This window comes from Sus scrofa, chromosome X, assembly GCF_054392235.1.
Source record: "Sus scrofa isolate SSC_HxYL_T2T_F1_AM1 chromosome X, Sscrofa_HxYL_maternal_Yorkshire_Landrace_v2.0, whole genome shotgun sequence".
Taxonomy (NCBI): domain Eukaryota; kingdom Metazoa; phylum Chordata; class Mammalia; order Artiodactyla; family Suidae; genus Sus; species Sus scrofa.
Genome location: NC_139401.1, coordinates 24,976,855 through 25,003,928, shown reverse-complemented (window position 1 = coordinate 25,003,928; position 27,074 = coordinate 24,976,855). Strand labels below are relative to the sequence as shown.

Below are 27,074 nucleotides of genomic sequence, written 5' to 3'. Positions count from 1 at the left end.
GTGCCTGGAACGTAATTTCTTGTTTTCACTTTTTCACAACTGTCTGATTAATAAATGTTCTGGACCTAAAACCCTTCAGAGAGGTGAACTGGTTGACTTATTGAGGTAAATACATCAAGGCACATGAGTTTTGTACCCATGAAGAGGTTACTGAGGCTCCTGCAAATGACAACGTGAAGAGGATTCTTAACTTGTAAGCTTATTCTTATACAATGTGAGGAAAAATCTTGCTCCTGACCCTTCTTATTATGAAATGTTTCAGTCACACAAATAGAATCGAGAATTCTATAACAACCATGAAGTAGCCACCAGAGCAGTGTGAGCGGATAAGCAATGAGATCCTGCTGTATAGCACAGGGAACTATATCTAGTTGGAACGTGATGGAGGATAATGTAAAAAAAAGAATGTATGTATATGTGTGTGTGAGAGAGAGAGAAAGAGAGAGACTGGGTCACTTTGTTGTACAGTAGAAATTGACAGAACACTGTAAACCAACAAAATAATGGAAAAAATAAAAATCACTAAAAAAAAAAAAAAAAAACCTTCTACAGACAATTGCTGCAGTGCTCATCTATCACATTCCCAAACCCCCAACACATTATCATCCCCATACATCTCTTTGTACTTTTTTTTTTGTCCGTACCCACAGCACGCAGGATCAAACCCACGGCACAGCAGTGACAATGCCAGATCCTTAACTACTAGGCCACCAGGGAACTCCCACCTCTTTATACTTTTCATTAACCAGTTACACAGCCTAGTTTTAGTTTATATGACCAGCAAGATATAAAAGACCCTGAAGTAAATGTATGCTTCAGCTCCCCTGAGGCCAAGGTACCCCACACATATCTCGGTGGTTTACAATCAGAAGATGAAGCACATCCTTCGCAACTGAGAAAGGCCCTTGGGAGCTGCACATGAAAGGCGCAGCTCTCTGTGATTGCACTTCCTCCCTCCTGCTGCATCCTTTACGTTTCTTAAAGTGTTAGGCGAGTAGAGTCTTGTGAGTCTTTTCAATTATCCAATCCTGTTTATACTTTCAATGATATTTCACCTACGCTCAGGGAACAGGATTACATTTATTCCTGGTGGAAAAGATGCACTGTTTTTACAAGCTTTTTAGAAAAAGGCTTTCAAGTTTTTTCTCATCTCCTGTACTCAAAACTGATTAAAAATGTATACAGCTGCTACACGACAATAGATAGCCTAGGTGATAGTGACAAATGTTCCTCTTTGCTAATATGTAGCATTTTTCATTCTTGAAAACCTAAATGAACGTTCTTTCTCCAATTGTAAAAATTGGGGTTTTTTTTGTATAATTCTTCCAATGCACATAATTTACATTCGTGATTAAATTTTGTAAGATGAAAGTCAGAAAAAAATCATTTTGACAATGTGCAATGAGATTCATCGGCCATGCCTTGATCTTCTCCCAACCTGTGTTTGGCTCATGCCATGTCCCTATTTTGTCTCCTGCTCCTGTTGACATATCCTCCTCCATATCTCTGATGATATAAATTCTACTTTTCCTTCAAGAGTTAGCTTAAATCTGGCCTCCTCCATTAAAGCCTCCCTGCCTGCCCCCAAACCTATAAATCCATTCATATCACTCTGCCAGTGTTACTCAGTTGACACTTGGTGTGGATAATACAAGTATTTCATTAGGTGGAACTGTAGCCCTTCCAGAAAATGTTTAAGTTCTATCAGAACAGAAATCTTGCTCACTCTAGCTTGATTTATGTATCTTTATTTTGATTACAATGCCTAAAAATCACCTTGCACATATTAAGAGCTGGATAAGTATTTGTAGATGGGTTTGATAATGAGAACGCAGAGGAGGACATCATGTTCAGGAGTGTGAATTATAGATCAAATACTGGTTGTACTGCTTACTACAGTCAATTTACTTAACTTCTCTGACTCCATCTCTTCACTCACAAAATAAGGACAGTTGGAGAATCTACTTCATTGGACTGTTGCAAAGATCTGTAAAGATTAAATGAGAGAATACAAGGTAGCTAAAGGAAAAACTCCCTGTGCTTCTCCTTTACTCTCACATTCACAATACTTCTGACACCAGATATGTGGGTTTTCCAAAAACATGAAGCAATTCTCCAACACCAACTGGGTGTCCTACAGTTCGGTTCAGTTCTTACACCATCTGCCTGTAGTTAGCATCAGATCCCCCAAGATAAGGGTTCAGTTCCTTAAGACCGCCTCCACTTTAGGTGCCAATCACAAGTCCCAGGTTGTTATCTGAACTTTATTTTTTTTAGGGCCACACCCAGGGCATGTGGAAGTTCCCAGGCTAGGGGTTGAATCAGAGCTGCAGCTGCTGGCCTATGCCACAGCCACAGCAACACGGGATATTTAACCCACTGGGCAAGGCCAGGGATTAAACTGTCACTTAAGCTTTTGATTGATCAGCTATAAATGCGGGATCCCCAAAATTTGCTAGAACAGCTCATAGAAATTAGGGAAATACTCACTTGCACTTGGTTAGCTATGTAATAAAGGACATGATAAAGGATATGGATGAACTGCCAGATGAAGAGATACGTAGGGCAAGATCTGAGAGAATTCTGAGCTCAGGAGATTCTGTCCCCATGGAGTTGGAGTGCGCCACCTCCCAGCATATAGATGTGTTCACAGGCCCACTAGCCCCCATCCTAAAGGTATCTAGGAGCCCACCAAGAGTTGCCTCATAAAAGACACTCCTATCACCCAAGAAATTCCAAAATATTTAGGAGCTCTGTGTCAGGAACTGGAGTCAAAGACCAAACATTAGTTTGCACCTACTGACCCCAACATTTAGAGTGGATAAGCAATGAGGTCCTCCTGTACAGCACAGGAAACTATATCCAATCTCTTGGGAGAGAACATGATGGAAGATAATATAAGAAAAAGAATGTATGTGTGTGTGTGTGTGTGTGTGTGTGTGTGTGTGTGTGTGTGACTGGGTCACTTTGCTGTACAGCAGAAACTGGCACATTGTAAATCAACTATACTTTAACAAAAGAATTAATTTTTAAAAACACCAAATATTAGAGCAAAATATGCTCCCAGTGCTCTTATCACTTTGGGAATTAAAAAGGTCTTGGGAGCTCTGTGCCAGGAACTAGGGACAGAAACCAATATATGTATATTTTCTATTATTTCACAGTGGCTCAGCACACAGTAATCCTAAAAGAGTGACAGATATTTATAAAATTCTCATCAGTAGGATCAAGCAGAATATTTCTTCTTGCCTAACAACTGTATTAGCTTCTTCAAGATGGGAAGATGCTATTAATTTATAAAATAAGAGTGACTCACCAGAGTGACATCTCATTCCACAGGCACAAATGGGTCTTCAAAAGTCGATTTTTTTCAAACTTTTTTTTTATTAAAGTATAGTTGATTTACAATATTGTGCCAATTTCTGCTATATGACAAAGTGACCCATATATATAAAAGAATGTATATATATTCTTTTTCTCATATCATATCCCCTATCATGTTCTATCCCAAGAGATTGGACACAGTTCCCTGTGGTTGCAAAAGCCAGTTTTTAAACTATTTAAAATGTCCAAATAAGCATCAGCAAATCTGAAACAGCTGAATTCCATATACATTATACTGGATGATGCTGATAATATATTTTTCCTATGTAATTCTGCTTTTCTTCTATCATAAAACATACATTATGTCTAATACATAAATATAAACAAGCCCAACAAATCAGCCCACATCAGAAAATTGTAGTTAATTTACTAATTGAGTGTTTTTGTACTTCATTATCAAATATATTCTTTTTTGTTTTATATTACATATTTTTATTTCTAATTAAATCTAGGAGTTCCCATCGTGGCAGGTGGTAATGAACCTGACTGATATCCATGAGGACACAGGTTCGATCCCTGGCCTCACTCAGTAGGTTAAGGATCCAGGGCTGCCATGAGCTGTGGTGTAGATTGCAGATGCAGCTCAGATCCTGTGTTGCTGTGGCTTTGGTAGAGGCCAGCAGTTGTAGCTGCAATTTGACCCCCTAGCCTGGGAACCTCCATATGCCATGTGTGCAGCCCTAAAAAGACCAAAATAATTTAAAAATAAAAATAAAAAATAAATAAATCTACTACTGGTCAGAAACACATTAACTTTATCTCTAAATATTTAGACTTCTTGCATTTACGCATTCATTCAATGATAGTGAAAATAAGATAGACCTAAGGCTCTGGGTTAGCCTGTCTGAGGCATTCAAAGATGAACAAAACATATTAGATCCTCTTAAAAATTCGTGTTCTCATAAAGGAGATTAAACACATAACACAAATATCCACAATATAATGTAGGGTGGACAATGTCAAGGAAGATCTAAGAGAATTCAGATAAAGAAGAAATGACTTCTGGGTGAAAGTGGATAGAAAGGGAGCAGTAGCATATGAAGTGGCCTTCAATCCTCAGAGAGGCATGGAAAGATGAGCGGGCACTTCACAACTAGAATACCATTTCAGATAATCTCTTCCAAATTTGAATATATTGAATTATTGATACCTAAAGCCGATATAGGATCTAACTGAAACTAACAAATTATTTTTTGCAATAAAATGTAAATAGAACAATCACCATGAATTCTTTTTTTTTGCTTTTTTTTTTTTTTTTTTTTTTTTTTTTTTTTGCTTTTTAGGGCCACACCTATGGCATATAGAGGTTCCCAGCCTCGGAGCTGTAGCCACCAGCCTATGCCACAGCCACAGCAATGCCAGATCCGAGGTGCATCTCAACCTACACCACAGCTCATGGCAATGCCGGATCCTCAACCCACTGAGCAAGGCCAGGGATCGAACCCGAAACCTCATGGTTCCTAGTCAGATTCATTTCTGCTGAGCTACAACGGGAACTCCTGAATTCTATCCTTATTATGGATGTGAGGATTCAAAGCCTTTAGCAGTAATTAGGCAATAGCCAGATTGCAAAGGTTAATAACATGTCTCCCCTAACAGCAAACATTTGCATCAGAGCACACACACACACACACACACACAGAGAGAGAGAGAGAGAGAGAGAGAGAGAGCTTGAATTCTTTGTACCTAACTTTTAAAAGCTAAGAGGAGTTCCCTGGTGGCCTAGAGGTTAAGGATTAAGTGTTGTCACTGTTGTGGCTTTGTTTGATCCCTGGTCCAGGAACTTCTGAATACTACAGGCACAGCCAATATATACATAAATAAATAATAAATAAAAGATGAGAGAAAATATTCTTATTTCCATAATCTTATTCCCCAATCTTCTAGTGCTTTGGAACACACTATTCCCATCAAGCAATGAGCCATGCCTTATACAGACCATATTTGGAATATCATGTCTAATTCTGGACATGTTGCAGTTTAAGAAAGACACTGATGAGCATTTATCCAAGGGGGAGTGACCAGGACACTGAGGGTCTAGAAATCACAGGTTATAAGAAATGGGCAGGATAAAGGGGCATGGATGGTCCACAGCAAGAAGACTAAAGATGACAGACAATTCTCCAAAGAAGACATACAGATGGCCAAAATACACATGAAAAGATGTTCAACATCATTCATTATTAGAGAAATGCAAATCAAAACCACTATGAGGTACCACCTTACACCAGCCAGAATGGCCATCATCCAAAAGTCTACAAACAATAAGTGCTGGAGAGGGGTGTGGAGAAAAAGGAACCCTATTACACTGTTGGTAGAATTGTAAATTGGTGCAACCACTGTGGAAAACAGTATGGAGATTCCTCAGAAAACTAAAAACAGAATTACCATTTGATCCAGCAATCCCACTCATGGGCATCTATCCAGAGAAAACTATGAGTCGAAAAGACACATGTACTCCAATGTTCATTGCAGCACTCTACACAATAGCCAAGACATGGAAACAACCTAAATGTCCATCGACAGAGAAGTGGATCAAGAAGAAGTGGTACATATACACAATGGAATATTACTCAGCCATTAAAAAGAACAAAATACCAGCATTTTTAGCAACATGGATGGACCTAGAAACTGTCATGCTAAGTGAAGTCAGCCATACAATGAGACACCAACATCATACGCTATCACTTACATGTGGAATCTGAAAAAAGGACACAATGAACTTCTTTGCAGAACAGATACTGACTTACAGATTTTGAAAAACTTATGGTCTCCAAAGGAGACATGTTGGGAGTGGGGGGGATGCCCTGGGGGTTTGAGATGGAAACTCTATAAAATCGGATCACGATGCTCATTGTACAACTATAAATGTAATAAAATTCATTGAGTAATTTAAAAAAAAAGAGACAGAGTTCCCGTCGTGGCACAGTGGTTAACGAATCCGACTAGGAACCATGAGGTTGCGGGTTCGGTCCCTGCCCTTGCTTAGTGGGTTAACGATCCGGCGTTGCCGTGAGCTGTGGTGAAGGTTGCAGACGCGGCTCGGATCCCGCGTTGCTGTGGCTCTGGCGTAGGCCAATGGCTACAGCTCCGATTGGACCCCTAGCCTGGGAACCTCTATATGCCGCGGGAGCGGCCCAAAGAAATAGGAAAAAGACAAAAAAAAATAAAAAATAAAAAATTTTAAAAATTTAAAAAAAGACAACTAAGGATGGATATGAGAGCTGTCTTCAAATATCTGTTTTACTCCAGACATGGGTGGCAAATGATTTGTTATTTATAATGGTAAAAGTGTAGATTGTGCAAGTGATTTATTTTTATATAAACTAGAAAGGGATCAACATTACCAAGATACTCACTCTCCCTTGTTTGCATTTCAGTGTTTTCTTAAATGGTCCAGAAGTGTATATCCAGCTACCTATATTATTTATGTTTGTATACCTCATAAGTCTCCCATAAGTCAGACCATACATAACTTCCCTAAGGCTCAAACACCAAAATAGCAAAAAGGTGATAACTGCTACCCTAGAGCTAATGAGTAGAATCAGAAGCAGGCAGATTTGAACTCAAGCAAAAACAAAAAGCAAAAAACAAACAAAAAAAACTTCAGGTTCTTCCATCAAGGAAACAATCTTTTTAGAAAAGTACTGAGGTGTCTGACACTAGAAGTATCCAAGTAGAACCTACGGAATTATTTGAATGGTTAGAGCAGGGGTCACCTGCAATGAGTAGGGGCATATCCTCTAAGATCCCTATTAACACCGAAAATCCCTGCAACAGAATAGGTTCAAAAATATCTGGAAAACACATCACAGTTCTTTAATTCCAAAATGAGTATTTGCCAGAGTCAAAAAAAGAAATTGCAACAATCTTTCCTCTTTCTGAAGGATTTTCTAGTAACACAATCCCTTCCACAAAGGGATGCAATAGAGATAACCTTGACAAATATGAATCCCAACCCCAACATGTAAAATTCTTCAACTCAATTACAAATCTAGGAACATGAGAATAACTACCACTCACAACTTATTAGAAGAATAAGAACATAGTTTCTCTAAGGAAAAATCATCCGCAACTACATAAATAGGCATTTGAATAAGGGGCAACCCATAGAAATTTGTTTAAAATCTTAATTGTTTTGTCAAGCATAGAGAGCTGAATTAAAGACAGGCAATCAAAGGCAGTGATTCTAAAGCACTTATCTAGTTGGAGTCATGCTAACAATGGGATCCCCTAGCCATCATGCTAGCACTGATATTATTTTGACATTTTTATAAACAATCTGTTACAGGGAGACATCTCCAGATTCAAAGAATAAATTTATCTTTTTCAAGTACTAAGCTGTCAAACTGCCTTAGAATGTCACATGATTGAAGGAGTGGGCAGCAGAAAAGAGGCAGATGGGCTTCGAGGTAAGTGCCAAGAAATGCTTTTAAACAAAAATTACCCCATGGATCAGCCACTTAATAATGGGTGACTCTCCAATCTATGTCTCTAATCCTGATCTCCCTTTATGAAAGCCTGGCTTGTATAGCCATCTGCCAATTATAAATTTCTACCTGTATGTCCCTCAAGCACAGCAAACTCAAGGTATCCCAATGTATACTCTTCATCTTCCATTCTTCCCCACTTCCAATCCCCCTGCTGTAGTCTCCTACACATTTGCTAGTAGCAATCATCAATTGCTCAAGCAGAAGCATGGAAGTCACCATATTCCACCTGTAGCAGAGACAGCCTGTAGCATAGACCAAACTCTATGCTCTCCTATACCACATACCCCTTGTACTTTATAAGTGGCCTTATGACAAGTTTCTCTTGAATGAAATGAGAACAGAAGTGATGGAGGCCACTTTTGGGTCTGGCCAAAAAAACTCTTTGTGTTCATAACTTCATGCACTTTCCCCCTTCCTTGGGATTAGAATGGCAATAATGAAAGCAATTTTGGAAGATATATATTGAAGATGGTCCAGATGTGATAAACCGGAATCCCTGTGAGATTAATCAGATCCATTTACCACCATCAGCAGCAACCTAGAACACACTCTAAACCTGAAAAAGAAATAAACTTTGACTATTCAAGCTATTACATCTCAGGGTCTCTTTGTTACAGTAGTTTAGTCTAGCCTTACTAGTACACTACTCATTTCTCCCCATGATCATAAATCACCAAGTCTTGATTCCTACATACTTCTCAAGTCTACCTCCTCTTGTCTCTCCCTACTTTTATGACTAAAGCTACCTATTTTTTCACTATTCTACCACCTCTTTACATATGTCTCTCACTCCAGGCTTGCTTACTCCTCTGCTATAGAAGACACATGTCAGGTTTCTAACAAGCCTACATATCTCCATTCTTTCTTCACGACAGCCTCTGCGAAGACTGTCTTCTGGGGAGGCACTTTTACACAGTGACACAGTAGTCTTACTATCCAGGGTGGGCAATACCATCTGCTAGCCTCAGGAAAGGGTCCTAGGTGGAATTAGCCAATCAGAATAGCTCTACCCACCAGTGGGTCAGTGATTGATTCACTGGGCATGAATTTTGGTTTGACTGAGTGACAGATGCTCTGTATGTCTCTATTTCCTCACTTTGGGCATGGATGGTAAAGTATATTGTCCCAGGAGCTGTTTGCAACCATCTTGCCACCAGGAAGCGGCAGAGACATAAGGAAGATAGAGTTGGAAAAAATTGAATCTTTGGTGACATCATTCAACTGAGGAGTCAAACCTACCTTGCTACCCCAGAAGTTGTTTTTATGTGTGTCAATAAATTCCTTTGTTATATAACTCCTTTTGAGTTTGACTTTCTATTACTTACAATACAAAGAGTACTAACTGAAACACTCTTCCTTCCAACCAAGGTTCATTCTCCACATAACTCAACAGAAAATGTCTTTAAAATGAAAACCTGATCAATAATCCCCCACCTAAAATCACTGAAAGCTTCTTTAAGGCCTTAGCCCAACATACTGGGTCTTTATCCCATCTCCCTCTCCAAACTTATTTCATGATCTTTAAATCTGCATAATTCACAGACAGAAATTTCAAAGAACTTTTGGTTTCAGGAACAGTGAACTGTCCCCCTACACCACCCTATCTTCCCAGAACTGCTGTTCTTATGATGCAGCAATTTCATCCTCCTGGATGGATATAGTAGCTCTTGGAACCACATACATCCTTATCTATGTTGAAAGAGAGGCAGAAACATATTATGAAACATTCATTGCAGCATTGTATGCAATAGTACAAAGATGGCAACAACTCAAATGTCCATCCACAGAAGGATGGATAAATGAATTATGATATATTCAGATTAAACTATAAGGCAATTCAATAAGTGATATATCAACATGAATAAATCTCAAATATATGATGTTGATGAAAAACTAAGTCAGAGAAGAATTCACACAGTATCACTGAAATATGCAAAACAAAAATATTTCTTGTAGAATTAAAAATACACTTGAGGATGGAGTTCCAATTGCAGCACAGGGGAACCGAATCTGACTATCCATGAGGATACGGGTTTGAGCCCTAACCTTGCTTAGTGGGTTGGTGATCTGGCATTGCCGGGAGCTGTGGTAGGTCACAGGTGAGGCTTGGATCCCGCATTGCTGTGGCTGTGGCTGTGGCTGTGGCTGTGGCGGGCAGCTGTAGCTACAATTGGACCCCTAGCCTGGAAACTTCCATAGCTGTGGATGTGGCTCTAAAAAGGAAAAATAATAATAATTATATATATATATATATAAAAAACACATACACACATATATATGATGTACTTGATATTTCTGGAGAAAGAGGAAGGTAATTGATATCAGGGAGGGGTGTACATGTGGCTTCAAGTCTACCTGTAATGTTTCGCTTTTAAAAAAGGATTTAAAGCAAATGCTATAAAAAGAATAAAATATAGCACAGTGAGGTGGTGTTGTACAAGGATGTTCATTCTAATATTCTTTATACTACTCGGCATGCTTGACTTTTAAATAAAATATTTTATGTGTTATATAAAACATCATGTTCAAAAACCTTAGCTTCCTTCTCTAACCTCATTAACTTCATCAAAGCTGGTTCCATAGAGAATGGACAATGACCAGAATAAAGGAGATCTGGTCAGCAAACTTCAGGAAAGATATAATCAAGCTAAGAAAGGTTCATAAAAAGCAATAATAGTCCTCTGTGTTGGAGGGACGTGGAAAAACAGCTTCTCATACACGGCTGGTAGAACTATGAATGGGTATAACCTACAAGAGAACAACTTGACAGTGTCTATTTAGGAAAGAAAGAAAGGGAGGGAGGGAGAACAGGGAAGAAGAAGAGAAGGAGCCCCAGTTAGTTTACTAGGGTTTTTGGTAAAGCCTCCTGGGGAGCTGTTTGAGCTATTAATAGACTTCTAGACATACCAAATGCTTAACTTGCTAACCCACACAGCAGGAGGCAAGGCAATCCAATTTCTTTATTCATTCTCTTTCCAAGTTTTACTTCCATTTTCTTATAACACAAAACTCCTTAACAATAAAGTTTGCCTATAACAGCTCTCACACTTATCTGGCCCACAACATCTAAATCAAATCATCTCAAAAGACGAAGTTAATTAAAACCACACAAGTAGAAATTTTACACATTGCTGCCAAAAGCAGACAGATAATAGAATGTATGAATAAATAAATAAGTGTGTGTGTGTGTGTGTGTGTGTGTGTGTGTGTAGAAAGAGAATCAAAAAGAGAGACTGATTTAGGTGTACACCAGCAAGAAGTTTACACAAACCACTAATCAGGTTTGTTCCTGAAAGTAAAGAATCTCATGCCAGTATGAAATAAGGCTCTCAACAATTTTTAAGTTGGCAGTTGAAAATTTTCCTAAACACAAATGTCACAGTTATTATGTGACTATATCAATCACTAATGTTGAGAAATTGCACCATAAATAAAGAATATATTGTGGTCAAACTCCAGCTTAATTATAATCTTACTGTGTCTTTAAATCATAGTTTAATTAGGGAGGAAAAGAGATTTTAAAGGAATTCAGAGAAGAAACAAATTTAAGTTTCTAAAGGGAGACAAGATACAGAACTCCTTAGTATGAAGAGATGGAGAAAGCAGCAAATCTACTTCTGAACACTGATTAGAAGCACAACCTACTATAAATTTCAATTTTGTTAAATATCATTAACCTTGACATTAACTGGAAACCTAAATATGATGTTTGTTCAATCCATAAAACATTCACTCAATTTAAGAACACTGGCACACAACGATCAGATTTGCAATTATTTATTTTTTTATTTTTTTTTAACTCTCCTTTTTTATTTATTTATTTTTCCACTGTACGGCATGGAGACCAAGTTACACATACATGTATACATAATTTTTCCTCCCATTGTAGTGCAATTATTTACTAACCACTGTACTGCCGATAATCTACAAGACCAAAAAAAAAAAACAAAAGCAAAAATAAACCTGACTCCACAGAATGCACTGCACAATTAAAGCTGTTGACTGGATGTCAGTAAACTGTCAAATCAAAGCCCTCCAGGAAAGCAGAAGGGGAGAGGTCATGAAAATCAAAACAAGGTGTGGGTGTAAGAGGTTCATTTACTAGAACCCACTATTTATACTAGAATCTAAAGCTATTCTTGTGGCTGCATTCAGAAAATATTTTTAAGCACCTGCCCTCTGCTAGTGATTGGAAGGAAGAACACAGCAATACAAACTGTCTCTCCCTCACCTAACGTTTGAAATCAATCACATTTCACAACTTCTGCCTCCCTGCATGCTTGCTCTCTCTCATATTCTCTTATCTCCTCTCCCTCCAGCTTGTACTGCCTTAGTTCAAGACCTTATGACATGCTCACATCTGGGATATATGTATGTAAATTGTATATATATATATATATAACATATATTTATAAATTACATAAAAATATATATATATATAATTCACTATAGCATTGTCTGCGGTAGCAAAAAAAAAATCCTTAAAAAGCCTAAATATCTGAGTACTCATGAATAAGAAACTGGTTAGATAAATTATGGTCCTATGATCAAATTCTCCGAAGGTGTTAAAAAGAATGAGACAACATTCTGTGTACTGATATGAAATGAGCTCTAAAATATATTAACTGAAGAAAGCAAAATGCAAAACTTGTTTATAGTATGCTACATTTTGACTTAAAGTGATACTGCCAAAATGAAATATAAACCAGGATTGAAAATCCCTCAAGCAGACAAAACCATTTAAGCCACCTAAGTAAAATTAAATCTAGCTTATTTCATAAACACAAGTAAAACTTAACTTAGGTTATTCCTTATAAATGCCTCTGGCAATCATAAAAGAAACTTTAGTCATCTTCCTAAAACAGTATAAGATAATCACTTTTATCCAATACTATGCTATCTAGAAACGCCTCTTTGTAATAACCAATCGCTTATAAAGGTTAAACAGCTTCATCATTTTCACTTTAAAAGCCATCCTGTAATGACATCCCTCTGAGCTTCATCTCAGTTTTGGATGTGAAGACTCCCAGTTCACAAACTGTTCTTTTGTGCACAATAAACTCTTACTAAATACTATTTTACTGGCTCGGTTTTAACTGTTACTATTTCCGGATTTTTGACAGTATATATAATATACATATGAACACACACAGAGCTCTTCTTTCACTTACAATGGGCTTACATCTCAATAAACCCCATTGTAAGTTGAAAATATCCTAACTCAAAAACGTACTGAATATACCTAACCTACCAAACATCATAACTAAGGTAGCCTAGCCTACTTTAACTGTACTCAGAACCCTTAGATTAGCCAACAGTTGGGCAAAATCATCTAACACAAAACTATTTCATAATAAAGTGCTGAATATCACACTTGAATGGAATGGAATTTATTAAATACTGTACCAAAAGTGAAAAACAGAATGGCTGTATGGATACAGGATGCTTGTAAATGTGTTGATTTTTTCCCTTCCTGATCAACTGGCTGAATGGAAACTGTGGCAGCCCAGGAAAAGGTCAAAATCCCAAGTTTGAAGTACAGTTTCTACAGAATGTATATCACTTTTTCACCATGGTAAAGTTGAAAAAAAACTGTAAGTCAAACCATTCTAGGTTGGCGACCATCTTTATACACAAAAACACACATTTAGGTGTAGACTCAAAATACGCAAGAATCTGATAATGTTTTCCTCTGAGGGAAGGGAACTGGGTGACTGGGAGATGGGGAAGGAAAGAGACTTAGATTTCACTTTAACTCTTTGTCCTTTCCTGAAACTTGTACCATGTGTATGCCTATTCACCAACTATATAAAAATGATGCTTTCAAAATAAAGAAAATGTTTTTAAATGTCTCTTACATCAGGACCATTGGTGAAGTAGTTTCCTAACTGCTCTCCCTTCCACTCTGTTTTTTCAATTGGAGATAGAATTTACATAATATAAAATTAACCATTTGGGGAGTTCCCTGGCGGCTTAGCGGTTAAGGATCCTGCGTTGTCAGGGCTGTGGCTGGGGTTTGATCCCTGGTGCAGGAACTTCCGCATGCTGTGAGCAGGGCCAGAAAAAAAAATAATTAACCATTTTGAAGTGTATGATTCAACGGCTCTTAGTACTTTCACAGTGTTCTGCAACCATCACAACTACCTAGTTCCAGAACATTTTCATCGCCCTAAAAGGAAACCCTGTACCCATTAGCAGTCAATCCCAATTCTGCTTTCTGTTTCTACTGATCTGCCTCCTCTGGATTGTCCTCTACATGGGACCATGGGATACGTGACCTTTTATGTTTGTGCCTTCAGTCTATCCTTCACTCTACGCCAGAGTTAAGTGCACGGCTCATGCACCACCAAAGCACCCTGTACTTGCCTTTCATGTTCTATTCTAATCGCTCACTTGTCTGTTATACAGAGTTGAGAGGTATAGGGCAGGCTCCATGCCTGTCTTGCCTGTATTGTGTCCCCACTGCCTAACATTTATCAATAAACACGGGAAGCTGAATCAATGCTTCTAAAACGCAATCTGATCATATATCCCCCCACCACTGGTGTAATGAGTTTATTTATTTATTTTTTGGCCTCGCCTGCAGCCTGTGCAAATTCCCAGGCCAGGGATCAAACTCGCGCCACAGCAGTGACATCAAATCCTTAACAACTAGACCACCAGGGAACTCCTATAACAAGTGTAATGAATAAATTGGACTTGGTAGGGTGAAAGCAGGAAGTGATTTTTTTTCTCCCATCATTATTTTCAGACCTGTTTTGTCAGGTGAATCTCTTGTTTCCATCCCTAAATGATATCTCAGCTTTGGGGATAAGCAGAAAAACCAATTCTAAATCAGGAAAGAAGCAGGGATTAGGGATCTTAATACAGGACAGAGTGAAAAGAAATTTCTAGGATGTCTGTAAATGGCAGTTTGAAGATGAAGATTATACTGTAGACCTGGAGAGCGAGCCATTCAGCCTGGAACTGGAAGATGAGCTTTCAGAAAGGATAGCGCCAAAGAAAAAAATGCCACTGAGAGATTTCCTCATTGACTACACCAATCATCATGTTCAAAAGTTTGGGGCAGGAGTTCCCGTCGTGGCGCAGCAGAAACAAATCCAACTAGTAACCACGAGGTTGCGGGTTGGATCCCTGGCCTTACTCAGGGGGTTAAGGATCTGGCGTTGCTGTGAGCTGTGGTGTAGGTCACAGATGTGGCTTGGATCCTGCATTGCTATGGTTGTGGCGCAGGCTGGCAGCTGTAGCTCCAATTCGACACCTAGCCTGGGAACCTCCATATGCCACAGGTGTAGCCCTAAAAAAAAAAAAAAAAAAAAAAAAAAATTGGTGGTAGAAATAGCAAGAGGTACATAGAAAACTAAATAATTATTAACACCAGGAAGAGTGAGAAGTAATAGAAGGGAATATAAGTTGCTCAGCTATAAATGTGCCTATTTACCTATACATAATGATGTAAACATGGAATTTTGATTTAATAAAAATAAATCAAAATATAATTATATTGGGGAGATGAGTATATGTGTATTATGGGGGGGAAGAGCAGGGAAGGGTAGTAATGATAGACAGGTAAATCCTCATTTAGCACAGAATAAAGTTAACAGAGAATGTTCAGAATTGAAAACTTGGGATATAACAAGAATTTGAAAGTAAATACTAGAGCAGCAGCTAAAGCACTGAGTTGAAAGTGATTGCCTGTAGAAAGCAGAAATCAAAGAGCAGAACAGAGTGGGCCTATGGATATATGGTTTGGTTATAAGTGTGACAGTACTGTTTAAATCATTGCTGTTTAAGTTCATCACTTCCATTAAAAAAATAAATGATTTTTACGGAGTTCCCTGGTGGCCTAGTGGATTAAGGGTCTGGCGTTGTCACTGCTGTGGTACACGTTCAATCCCTGGCCCAAGAACTTTCACACGCTGCAGATGCAGCCAAAAAAAAAAAAAGAGAGAGAGAGAGAGAGACAGAGACAGAGACAGAGAAAGAGAGAGAAACTTTAAAAAAAGATTTTTAAAAATCCAATCTAATCTAAATCAAAAGGTCTAACTCCCATTCGGTTTAAAGCTTCTCACTTCCTCAGCTCAAGTCTGAATCTGGCTTGGAATTTAGAGGCGTGGAGTGTGTGTGTTCACTCTGGTGCCAGCAGGTATCCCCTTGGCTAGAGTCAGTGGAGTGCATGTGCTCCCTGGGAGTGGCCCGCTCCCATCTCTGTCAAGCCTTGTTCCTCTCCTTCACTTAGCCTACACTTCAGCCTAACACACATCTTTCCTTACCTAGAATAAATGATGCTTCTCTGGCCCATGAAAAATTCCCTGGGCTTGAAAAACTCTCTCCCTCACATCCTTTACCCAATAAGTTCTCATCACACTTCAGGTCTCAGCTCAGAAACTAGTGGTTTCCTCCAGGAAAACAGAAACTTCTAAGTCTTAGCAGTGAGCCCACCTATATTACCTCATATTTCCCCTAACACAACACGGATCACACTATCCCTCTACTAGACTATAAGCTCCATGAAGGTAAAACTTCAGTGTTATGCTCAATAAAATATTTGCTGAATGAAGGCATGGTCATCACGCTCACTCTGGAGACAAAACTTTATAGAAAGGCCAATTGGGATCAAAAGCTTACTTAGTAAACTCAGCATCAGAGTTAAGTAGCAGGGTTGAATTAATATTTGCCCAGGACAGTCCTATGTGCACGGATACCCTGGATTAATTATTAACGGCACCCCCCTTTCTCACTCTATCATAATGCCCCAGTTTGGATGATAAATGGGATGGGATGGGATGGCATACACCTCTTAGAGTGGAACTGCACCAGGGCATCCTCTCCTCAGGATCACCCTAGAGACACGATCATTATCTCCCCCATCACTGTTTTCTATGTTGTATAACCGATCAGCCCTCTCCACTCTCTATCCCACACCCAACGACCCAGTAACTCATTAGATGGCCTAATGTCTCGCCTCAATGAAAAGGCAACAGACCATATCTTTATGGTGTTCCTGCATAACTATGCTAAGATCTATTATGTCTCTTTTACAATCTAACTGTTAAGGCCAACTTCATTTTCTAGGGAAGAGGAAGCGGCCAGCAGTTGGTACTGTTCCCCTTAAGTTCTGCCTACAGAAACCTTGCTGACTAGGCATCCTTGATGGCTCAATCACAATGGAGCAGCCCCTATGGCTGCTCATGTATATTTTATCTGTGAATAGGAAGGTGGCAGCAGTTTCAAATTCATCAGACAAGGAAAGGACATTTTGGTTTTGGTGTGAAGAGCCTCATGTGCTAAAAAAAAAAAAAAAAAAATCAAACTTCTGAGAAAAAAAGGAAGAGGGAATCCTAATCTATTGCTCCTTTAAAACTGTGTACTGCAGAAAAGAAATTCATGGACTTGGAGAACAGACTTTTGGTTGCCAAGGAGGAGAGAGAGGGAGTGGGATGGACTGGGAATCTGGGGTTAATAAATGCAAACTATTGCATTTGGAGTGGATAAGCAATGAGGTCCTGCTGTATAGCACAGGGAACTATATCTAGCCATTTGTGATGGAGGATAATGTGAGAAAAAAATGTATATACACATATATGTGTGTGTGTGACTGGGTCACTTTGCTGTACAGCAGAAAACTGACAGAACACTGAAAACCAACTATAATGGAAACAATAAAAATCATTTTAAATAAATAAATAAATAAAATTGTGTGCTGGGGCAAGAAACCCTAAAGATTTCAATCCTGCCCAAAAAGCATGACTTGTTTCTGAATCATGGGATCCAGTTCCCAGTTTAATGTGATCTGTATTTGGAGTTTTTTTAAACTCATATCTGTGATCTGACTCCTCCTGGGGGCGGGGGTGGGGGGAGAAGAGACATATTACAAGGTAGAAATATGAACCTCACTGTTGGTAACATTTGGCACATCACAACAATATGCACAGGGCTCACAGCGCCAGTGAGCTTGGCGGGTCTCCAGGAGTAGTCCCTCCTTCCTTCTCTCCCTTTCTCAGTTGCTTCCAGTTCTCACTCCCCTGGCTCTTGGTTTTGTGACCATCTTCCTCTGTCAACCAGCAGCAGCCTGTTCCTTTACAAGCACTGGGGACAAGGCAGCTGCGGCTGTGGCAGGGAATTTAGTCAGACCTCTTTCTGCAGTCTGGCTAGGCAGGGCTCTTGGACATGACATGACATCATGTGATCTCATTTTAAAAGCCTCCCTCAATCCTCCGACTAGGATCTTTATCAGACTTTCCAGTTTCTTCCAGACTCTGGCCATTTGGAGTGACAGTACACAAATAACACATTGAAAAATATGGCTCTATTGATGTATAAAATGATTTGAAAGAGTTCAGTGTTCTAGGACAGCCATAGACTGATGGAAATTTCAAAATATCATTCCAGGCTGCCAAAACCCCTAAAATTCAATAAAAATAAGAAGACTGCCTCTAAACAAAGTAACACTTCTCCACATTTCCCAGTTTCACAAACGGATTATATGTTTGCATATATTGTAGCAAAAGTTCCCATACAATGTTAAAATTTGGTTACAGGCAGGGAATAGAAGGGAAAATATAAGCCAAATACTTTTTTGAAAAATAAAGATTTCTGGGAAATTGATTGTCTAATACTTAACAAAAAGAAGGGGAAAAGAGCAAAAGAAAAATGATGGCTGTAAACCAAACAAAAAACTATTACATTCCAATGCCATAAACTTCATAAGGTGATAGCAAAGGAAAGAAACAATTCTCAATCAAACCAATATGTTGTAGGGAGGTTTCCACTTAATTTTTCCCCACCTCTCATACACTAAACTGCATCAACAAAATCAAGGAAGTTCTCATTTGTATCCCCAAATTCGGAGAGACTCTCACTAAGTTGTATCACTATCTTTTCCCTCTTTGAATAGGGGCACGATGAAAATGGCTGCTGGAGAGAAATAGGTGAAATAAAGGAAGTTTTTAAAGAAGACGCTCACCTTTGGATGAAATCAGGGCTCCAGAGATACACGCTGAATTGGGGAACAAATCCAAAGACTATGGTGTCCAGCCCCTCCCCTGCCATGTGAATAAGATATACCTCTTATCTAGGTGGAGGAAACCTGGTTCAGGGCATTTAACAAAGCATCAAAAGCCCAAGACTGTAAACTAAAATATACACTCCCTTACTGAGTCCCCCATCCTCTGCCATGTTCCCAGATTATGAAAGGAGATTATGCACTAAATGTTCCCAATTTTCAACTGTGGCTTATAGCACAAATAACACTGACCTCAGATAAAGTAGGAAACAACAAGGAAGCTATCTATACTGTGTAAGAATAATAAAAAATTACAGATCGAGATATCCAAGTAAAATATGAGAAAAATAAAAATAACAAGACAAATATGCAAGCACAACACGGCAAAAAAAAAAAAAAAAAAAAGGAGAGAAAAAGGAAAGAAAGAAAAAGACAAAGAATTAGCCCAAGCAAGTATGTCACTGAAGCAGCAGAAAGAAATTATTTTACAAATAATTAAACCATAGAACAACATATATTATGGACCCCATACAACAAGAGCTTTTTAAAAAGACTACATTTTTATCTTTGCTTGAACATTCATAACCTCCAGAAGTATACAGAAGTCACTAATAACACTGGTTATATATGGGAGAAGTTAACTGGATGGGCAGAAGATAAGAGTGGGTATTTTCACATTGAGTTTTTCTTCAATTTTTGAACTCTGTAAATATCACCTATTTTTTAAAACATGAAATAAATTCTACTTAACCAAAAAAGAAAAAAACCACAGAAGCTAAAAGGCAAGATGATAAAAAGAGATGAAAAGGGAGATTTGTGGATACAAGAAACAAATTGAGGATCAAAACCATGCAATACATAGAAAGGGCACAGAATCGATATAACCTATATTCACTCAACTGGAAAATTTTTAAAAATTGAGATATCAAAATGATCACAAAAAAGTTAAGCTGTCAGAGAAAAGCTAACAATAATGAAGGAAAGATTTTTTAAAAACCCAAAACAAAGCTATAAGATGTCCCTATTGTAGAGAACTCATCCAAGATAATAGTCTCCAAAGATATAATAAAAGAAAATTTACCTAAAGTTAAGAAATATGTGAATATGCAGAATGAAAAAGCTCACAAGTCCAGGAAAAACTGATGCAGAGTTATTCAACTTCAAAGATTAGGAAATAAAGTCTTCAGGAATTCCATGGGGGAAAAGTACATTACTAAGTTGGATAGTGGGGCGAGTAGAGAGAATCAGGCTGTGATTAGTCCTCCTCACTCCTCACTATAACCTTCAGACAGGACAGTAGAAATATGTCTACAATATTGTAAAGGAACGTATACCCAAGAATATTATATCCAGTCATGAGGATATTCAAATAAAAAGGCAAAAGGCAGACACTTTTAATCATGGAAAACTCAGGGAATCCAACACATGTAAGCCTTACCTAGAAAAGAAGACTAGGTGAGTATACAAGCTATCCAATTAAGAGATGTATAAGAATGAAGAACTTGGGAATGAAGAACACATGGTAAGAGAATTAGTGGTAAAGGTCTCATTTAAATGTTAATTTATTATAGATAACTGTAAATTAAGAAAACAGACTATAACAAATATAAACCTTAATAGTTCAAAAATAATAATATAATAAGATAAAAAGGAGTTAGGGAAGTAGAAAAGTAAAAATGATATCTTCATATTTCATATCAGGAATTTAAATTAATACTATATAAAACTAAAGAATATATATGTATACATATACATACATACATACACATTCACACCAAAAAAACCTCTTAATTTTTCATAAGCTAACAGAGATCACGTAGTTGCTTAGGAAATAATAACCTGTGGTAAAGAAATGTTGAATTAAGTGGTAATAATTCCTTCAGGTTTATTTCATTGTATTTCAATTTTGTGAAATTAGAATTAATTATATTGAAAGCAATTGGCTTGTGTAGTGTAATTCTATTTTTATTTATTTATTTATTTTTGTCTTTTTATCTTTTTAGGGCCACACCCACAGCATATGGAGGTTCCCAGGCTAGGGGTCTAATCAGAGCTACAGCTGCCGGCCTGCACCACAGCCACAGCAACGTGGGATACAAGCCACGTCTGTGACGTACCCCACAGCTCACAGCAACACCAGATCCTTAACCCACTGAGCGAGGCCAGGGATCGAACCCACCACCTCATGGTTCCTAGTCAGACTCATTAACCACTGAGCCATGATAGGAACTCCTGCAATCCTACTTTAAACTATTGTGTTTACTTATCCTTCTTTCTATAAGATACACAGAAGAATATTTGCAATGATGGTCACTAATGTTAATTTTTGTTGTTGTTGTTGTTGTTGTTGCTGCTGCTGCTATTTCTTGGGCCGCTCCCGCGGCATATGGAGGTTCCCAGGCTAGGGGTCGAATCGGAGCTGTAGCCACCGGCCTATGCCAGAGCCACAGCAACGTGGGATCCGAGCTGCGTCTGCAACCTACACCACAGCTCATGGCAACGCCGGATTGTTAACCCACTGAGCAAGAGCAGGGACCAAACCCGCAACCTCATGGTTCCTAGTCAGATTCGTTAACCACTGCGCCACGACAGGAACTCCAACTAATGTTAATATTGATTATTTTTAGGTAGAGGGATTTAGATTGTTTTCTCTTCCTTTCCTTATTGCTTAAACTCTTTGTAATCAGCAAGTATTAATTTTACTCAAACAAAAGAAATAGTATTTAAAAATATACAAATCAAGTCGCACAAGGACCAAACTGGTTTCCAATTTAATTTCACGAATATTTTTATGAGCACTTACTATGTGCCAAGTCTAATGGGAATAGATAGGGAGACAAAATAAACACAACCCTTGCCCTCACACTGCTAATTATCTTCAAAGTCTTTACTACATTCTGATCCACTCACCTGAAACTATCTGGCCCTCAGTCTCCACAGATGAATGACAATGTCTAATGGCAACTTCACAGAAGGCCTCCTCTCTGAGCGAAATTTATGAGAAGGTCCTTGCAGACAGTTACCTGGAAGAAGAGCAACATTTTTGTTTCAATTTCAGAATCATTTTAATTTGCTACATTTTGCAGATTGATTTGGGTACTTAAAATAGGAAGGGTGGGAAGAATCTGAGTACTTGAAAAAGGGTAAGGTGGGAAACTAAGCATGAATTCACAGCCCAACTCAGTCACTTCAAGCCAGTGAAACCTTGACAAATCCTTTAATCTGAGCTTCCATTTCTTTTTCTGGAAAAACCAGGAACATAAACGTATTCTTATATGAAGACACAGTTAAGCTGTTAAAAGTACATAAAGCACATGGAACAGTGTCTGAAACACAGCAAAAACAAAATGTTAGCTATTATTATTTTTAAAATTGCCTTACTTTCATCAAAAATCATGATTTAGGGAGATAGATTCTGCCATCACTGTTGGTTCCATTATCATCAAGGTGGTCTAAAACTCATAAAACCATTTCTAAACTGTGTGAGCAAATAATGAAAACATTTAAAATCAGGGTGAGTCCTCTTTTTTTGGTTAAGAAATTACATAAAGTAAATTAGCTCTTTAACCTTTTTGACAAACGAAACTCAATGTAGTCATATTACAAGTGACTAAAGGCATATTTTAAAAAAGCTTTGAGTTCACCAAATTGTAAGATATTATTACCGAAGTAGAGAGTATGTTTTATTAGCCCTGCAGCAAGGAGATTGAAGTATCTTAATTGCTTGTTACTTTTCCTCCACCTTCTATTGATAAACTTGAAGATAAAAAAAGGGTAAAGTTGATTTACTCAAGCAAAGAGAACAGATGTTGTATGTTGTAAATTTTGCTGAAAGCCAGTAAGATAAGAGAATGCATTTACATGGTTGTCTAACTATTTCCAATTTAATTTATGTGGTACAAGGAGAAAAATTAGGCAAGTTTTGTTTCTTCCTGCCCGGTACTGATTAAATCAATCTGAAGAATCCCATCAAATTAATCACCCCAAGACAATGTTCTTTATGATTTCTAATGTTACTGTGTCAGGAAGACCAGAAGTCTGATAACAGAACCAGGGTACAAATCAAGAAAATAGAAGGACACATAAAATAAGTGAGAAGAAAAATAATTTCTAGATTAGATAACTATGCCATCAGGTTAAGGCTCAACTATCAGCTCTCTGAAGGAGACTATCCTTGCCAGTTCAGTGAAGAGTCATCAGCTACATACTGCTTGAAGGTGGGGGGAAGGCACAAAGGCAGCAAAACATAACACACAGAGAAAGAGAACATTTAAGAGGATGAGTTGGGTTTTATCATAATGGGAGCTTTATAAAGGACTCCTCTGTTCCCAAATTGGCCATACTCTAAAATTCTCCTCAAAGGCTGGACTAAAAGCTATTGGTTTCACAGCTCCAAGAAAAAAGAAAAGCCATTATTCTACTTTCCTTTCCTTCAGTTTAGGCCCAGACAGCAAGACTGTCCTGCAATGTAAATACTCCATCAGGCACAGGTCTAGGGGATGCAATATAATTGAAATTATTCAATTCATACTAGAAGTTGGCTATTGCAATTTTGTTCTGTTGTCCTCCAGGAATTTTAGAAACCCATGGTTGTAGTTAACTTTGCTCCATGTCCTAAACTGTTGAGGAAAAACAAAGTGAAAGTTGAGTAAGGCCAAGTTTTTATTATAAATGCAGATGTAATAACACTAATTCTAATTACCATCTACAGAGCATCTAATATGCTCCAAGTAGGGGGCTGAACACATTATATACATTATGTATTTATTTTCCTATAAAATTCCTAGGTGGTAGATATTATTTCTGTTTTACAAATGAAAAAGCACAGGATCACAACAATTAATAATCACAGACTGCATATCTACCGATGACATACAATTCTATGTCTCGGGCCCTGTTCTCATCTGGCTAACACCTTTGAAAGCCTACCTGGCACAGAAACACCCAAATAGGAAGAGTTTTTTAGAAGCAACATTGTAGAAAGAGTTTTCTTTGCTGCCTAATTTTATCCACCCTGTGTCCAGGAATCTCAGCTTGTATAGTCTGTCTATATGATTATTTATAACAATCTAAGTGATTATTTATAACAACTTCTAGGGGACTTGATAAAGCAGGATTTTGTTGAAAACAGCAAAGACTTGATTCCCACTGTGGAATGAAATATTTGAACAATCCAGATTGATCAAGCAAAATTAAATAACAAACTACAAATGGAATGCTGCAGTTCTTATTTTAATGTCTAGTCCTTTCAAAACATTACCAAATGTGGATGAGAAAATTGGCTCTGCTGTGAGCCTGTCTATCTTTCTCTTCCCGTATTGCCCAGGTTCTAGGAATCTCCTTTTGTGTGGCTTACATGTTTCTGGTCCCAGATCAGTTATCACTGGGATAAAGTTTCATATTATGTGAACCTACGGTAATAACTGCAGAAGCGCTCACTGTCTAGAGTTACACAAAGATCACCTCATCGATGACACATCTTCACTGTGCTCTGCAAATTAATTTTTCTCTACCACCTCACTGGCTTCCCCCCTGGGTCCTCTAACCTCTGCGTCTCCAGCATTCTGCCTGGCAACCAGCCATGGGAGGGGCGTCTGTGGTTCTGTTTTTCTCAAGGGAAGAGTAACCTTCCTGACAGAGGACCTACACGAAAGCCACTTCCTCACTGGGTCAGATTTCACAGATCATATCATCTCCCATGTAACAATGCTATAGTTTTTTTTCATATTCTCCTAATCTATCTTCTTGGTTTCCCCTCTTGGCCCACCGCAGGCTCCTACATTAAATGATCTTCAAGATGGCATAAGATTTAAATCCATTCCAAATGCCACAAAACCTCCTTAAACTTTGTTAATTGTAAAATGAGGAGGAAGAGAAGGACAAGGAAGAAAAGGGCAAGCAAAAGGGCAAAAAGAAGGAGGGAGAAGAGGGAAAAATTATATTTAACAGAAAAATGCAAAGGTCAGAAGTAAGTCCAAGAGTAAAATGTGACTCTAATAGCACCATTAACTCTGAGCCTTGCTAGCCCAGGAATGGTTCCAAAGTCACCTCTGCATCAGGTGCCGACCTGCCTCTGACAGCTACCATGCCTCGAGGGTCCCTCTATCCAGCCAAATGTTCCCAAGAAGCCTAAGCAACCTTTCAAGTCCAACATCTGAGTCTGAAGGCATAGCAGCATGGCACTTAAACATTTTTGGCATTTGGAACCTCACTATGACATGGATAAGAAAAAATATGAAGTTGGTAGCTTTTAAATCATAATTTAATTCTAGGCATAATTATATTTATAAAGATGAACATCATCCACGTGATGCTACTTGAGATTTTTAACAACGAAATTAGAGAGCAGAAAGAAATTTGATGTGTAACCATTAGAAAATAAAGGCAAAATTATCCCTGTTTGCAGCTGGTATGATTGTATGCCTGGACAACCTAAGAAAATCAACTGGAAAACAAATAGAAAGGAGAGTATAAAAGTAATACACAGAAACCAATAGCCATCCTATGTCCACAAACAACAACAACCATAAGCCAACATAACAGAAGAGAAGACCCTGTACACAAGGGCAGCAGAGAGGATAAAACGCCTGGGAATAAACTTACCCAGAAATGTGCAAAACCTATGTGAGAAAGACTTTGAAATAATCTTGAAGGAAATAAAAGTAGACTTGAAAAGTGGAAAGATATACCATGTTCTTGGAAAGGAAAACGGCATTACAAATATACCAATTACGCTAAGTTAATTCATAAAATTAATATAATCCTCATAAAAATACCAGTAGATATTTTTTGAAGTACACAAGCTGATTCTAAAGTTTATGTGGGAAAAAATGAAGTAAGAATAACCAGAAAAACTCTAAAAAGGAAGAGTGAAGAGGAACTAATACTACGAAATATCTTGGTAGCTATCTGAAAAACTGCACACCACAATAAATTCCAAATGTATCAAATATTTAACCATACGCTTTGAAAGTATTAAAGTGCCAAGAAAACATGTAAGAGAATCACTTTATAATCTTGGCACAATAAAGGCCTTTATAGCTATGAATTAAATTTCTAGAGCCTAACAGAAAAGGTAAAAGTCAATGAAATAAAAATTAACTTTTTTCATGGAAAAAAAGTATGAAAACAAAAAACAAATGAGATCAGGAAATTTATTTGAAACATGCCACTAAGTGTTACTCTCCATTTTATATTTCAAAAAAAAAACTTCTAGAAATTGAGATGGAACAGATTAATATCCCAATATAAAAATGGACAAAAGACATGTCTAGTTAGAGATGAAACACATGACCCTTAAACATGTGATTAAAACACCCAATCTCACTCATAAGATCCCAAAATTTGACAAGACACAGTCAGTTGGCAAGGTTGTGCTACTGGTTAGAGTGCGACTGGTTAGAGTGCAAAATGGTACAACTCCTCTGATTGCCATACAATTTGGCAATCTCTATCAGAATTACCAAATAAATTTGCCCTCTAGACTAGCAATCCCACTTCCAAGAATTCATTCTATATCTTCACAGAGAAGAAATAACGTGTATATAAGGTTGTTTTCTCCTAGACTGTTTGTAATATGAAAACAATGCAAGTGTCCCACAAGAAAATGCTGATGAGGGAGTTCCCGTCGTGGCGCAGTGGTTAACGAATCCGACTGGCAACCATGAGGTTGCGGGTTCGGTCCCTGCCCTTGCTCAGTGGGTTAACGATCCGGCGTTGCCGTGAGCTGTGGTGTAGGTTGCAGACGCGGCTCGGATCCAGCGTTGTTGTGGCTCTGGCCAGTGGCTACAGCTCCGATTCGACCCCTAGCCTGGGAACCTCCATATGCCGCGGGAGTGGCCCAAGAAATGACAAAAAGACAAAAAAAAAAAAAAAGAAAAGAAAATGCTGATGAAAGGAATAGAGTACATTCACACAATAAACGTGCGATCAGGAAGCTCTCTTTGTACCTATTCAGAAAGACTCCTACAAGATACTATCAATGATGAGAGGACAATGCAGAACAGTGCATATAGTGTAAGAAAGAAGAGAAAGGAAGATATATTTGTAGCAACATAAATATTGAAAGAACAAATAAGAAAACTAAAATAAGTGATCATTCATAGGGGTAAGAATGGGGATCAGGAAGGACAAGGACAGGATGGAACACAGCTTTTTATATTCTGAATTTTGAACCATGGGAATATACAGAA

At 38.1% G+C, this 27,074-nt stretch overlaps 1 long non-coding RNA gene across 2 annotated transcripts in view; it reads right to left on the bottom strand.

The window, feature by feature from the left end:
- LOC110257768 (uncharacterized) overlaps window positions 1-27,074 on the bottom strand; it is a 575,664-nt gene that overhangs the window by 508,209 nt on the left and 40,381 nt on the right. For both annotated transcript variants that reach the window (XR_014835852.1, XR_014835853.1), the window contains one exon: window positions 21,793-21,905. This is a non-coding gene — a long non-coding RNA (uncharacterized LOC110257768). The remainder of the gene's footprint in view (window positions 1-21,792; window positions 21,906-27,074) is intronic.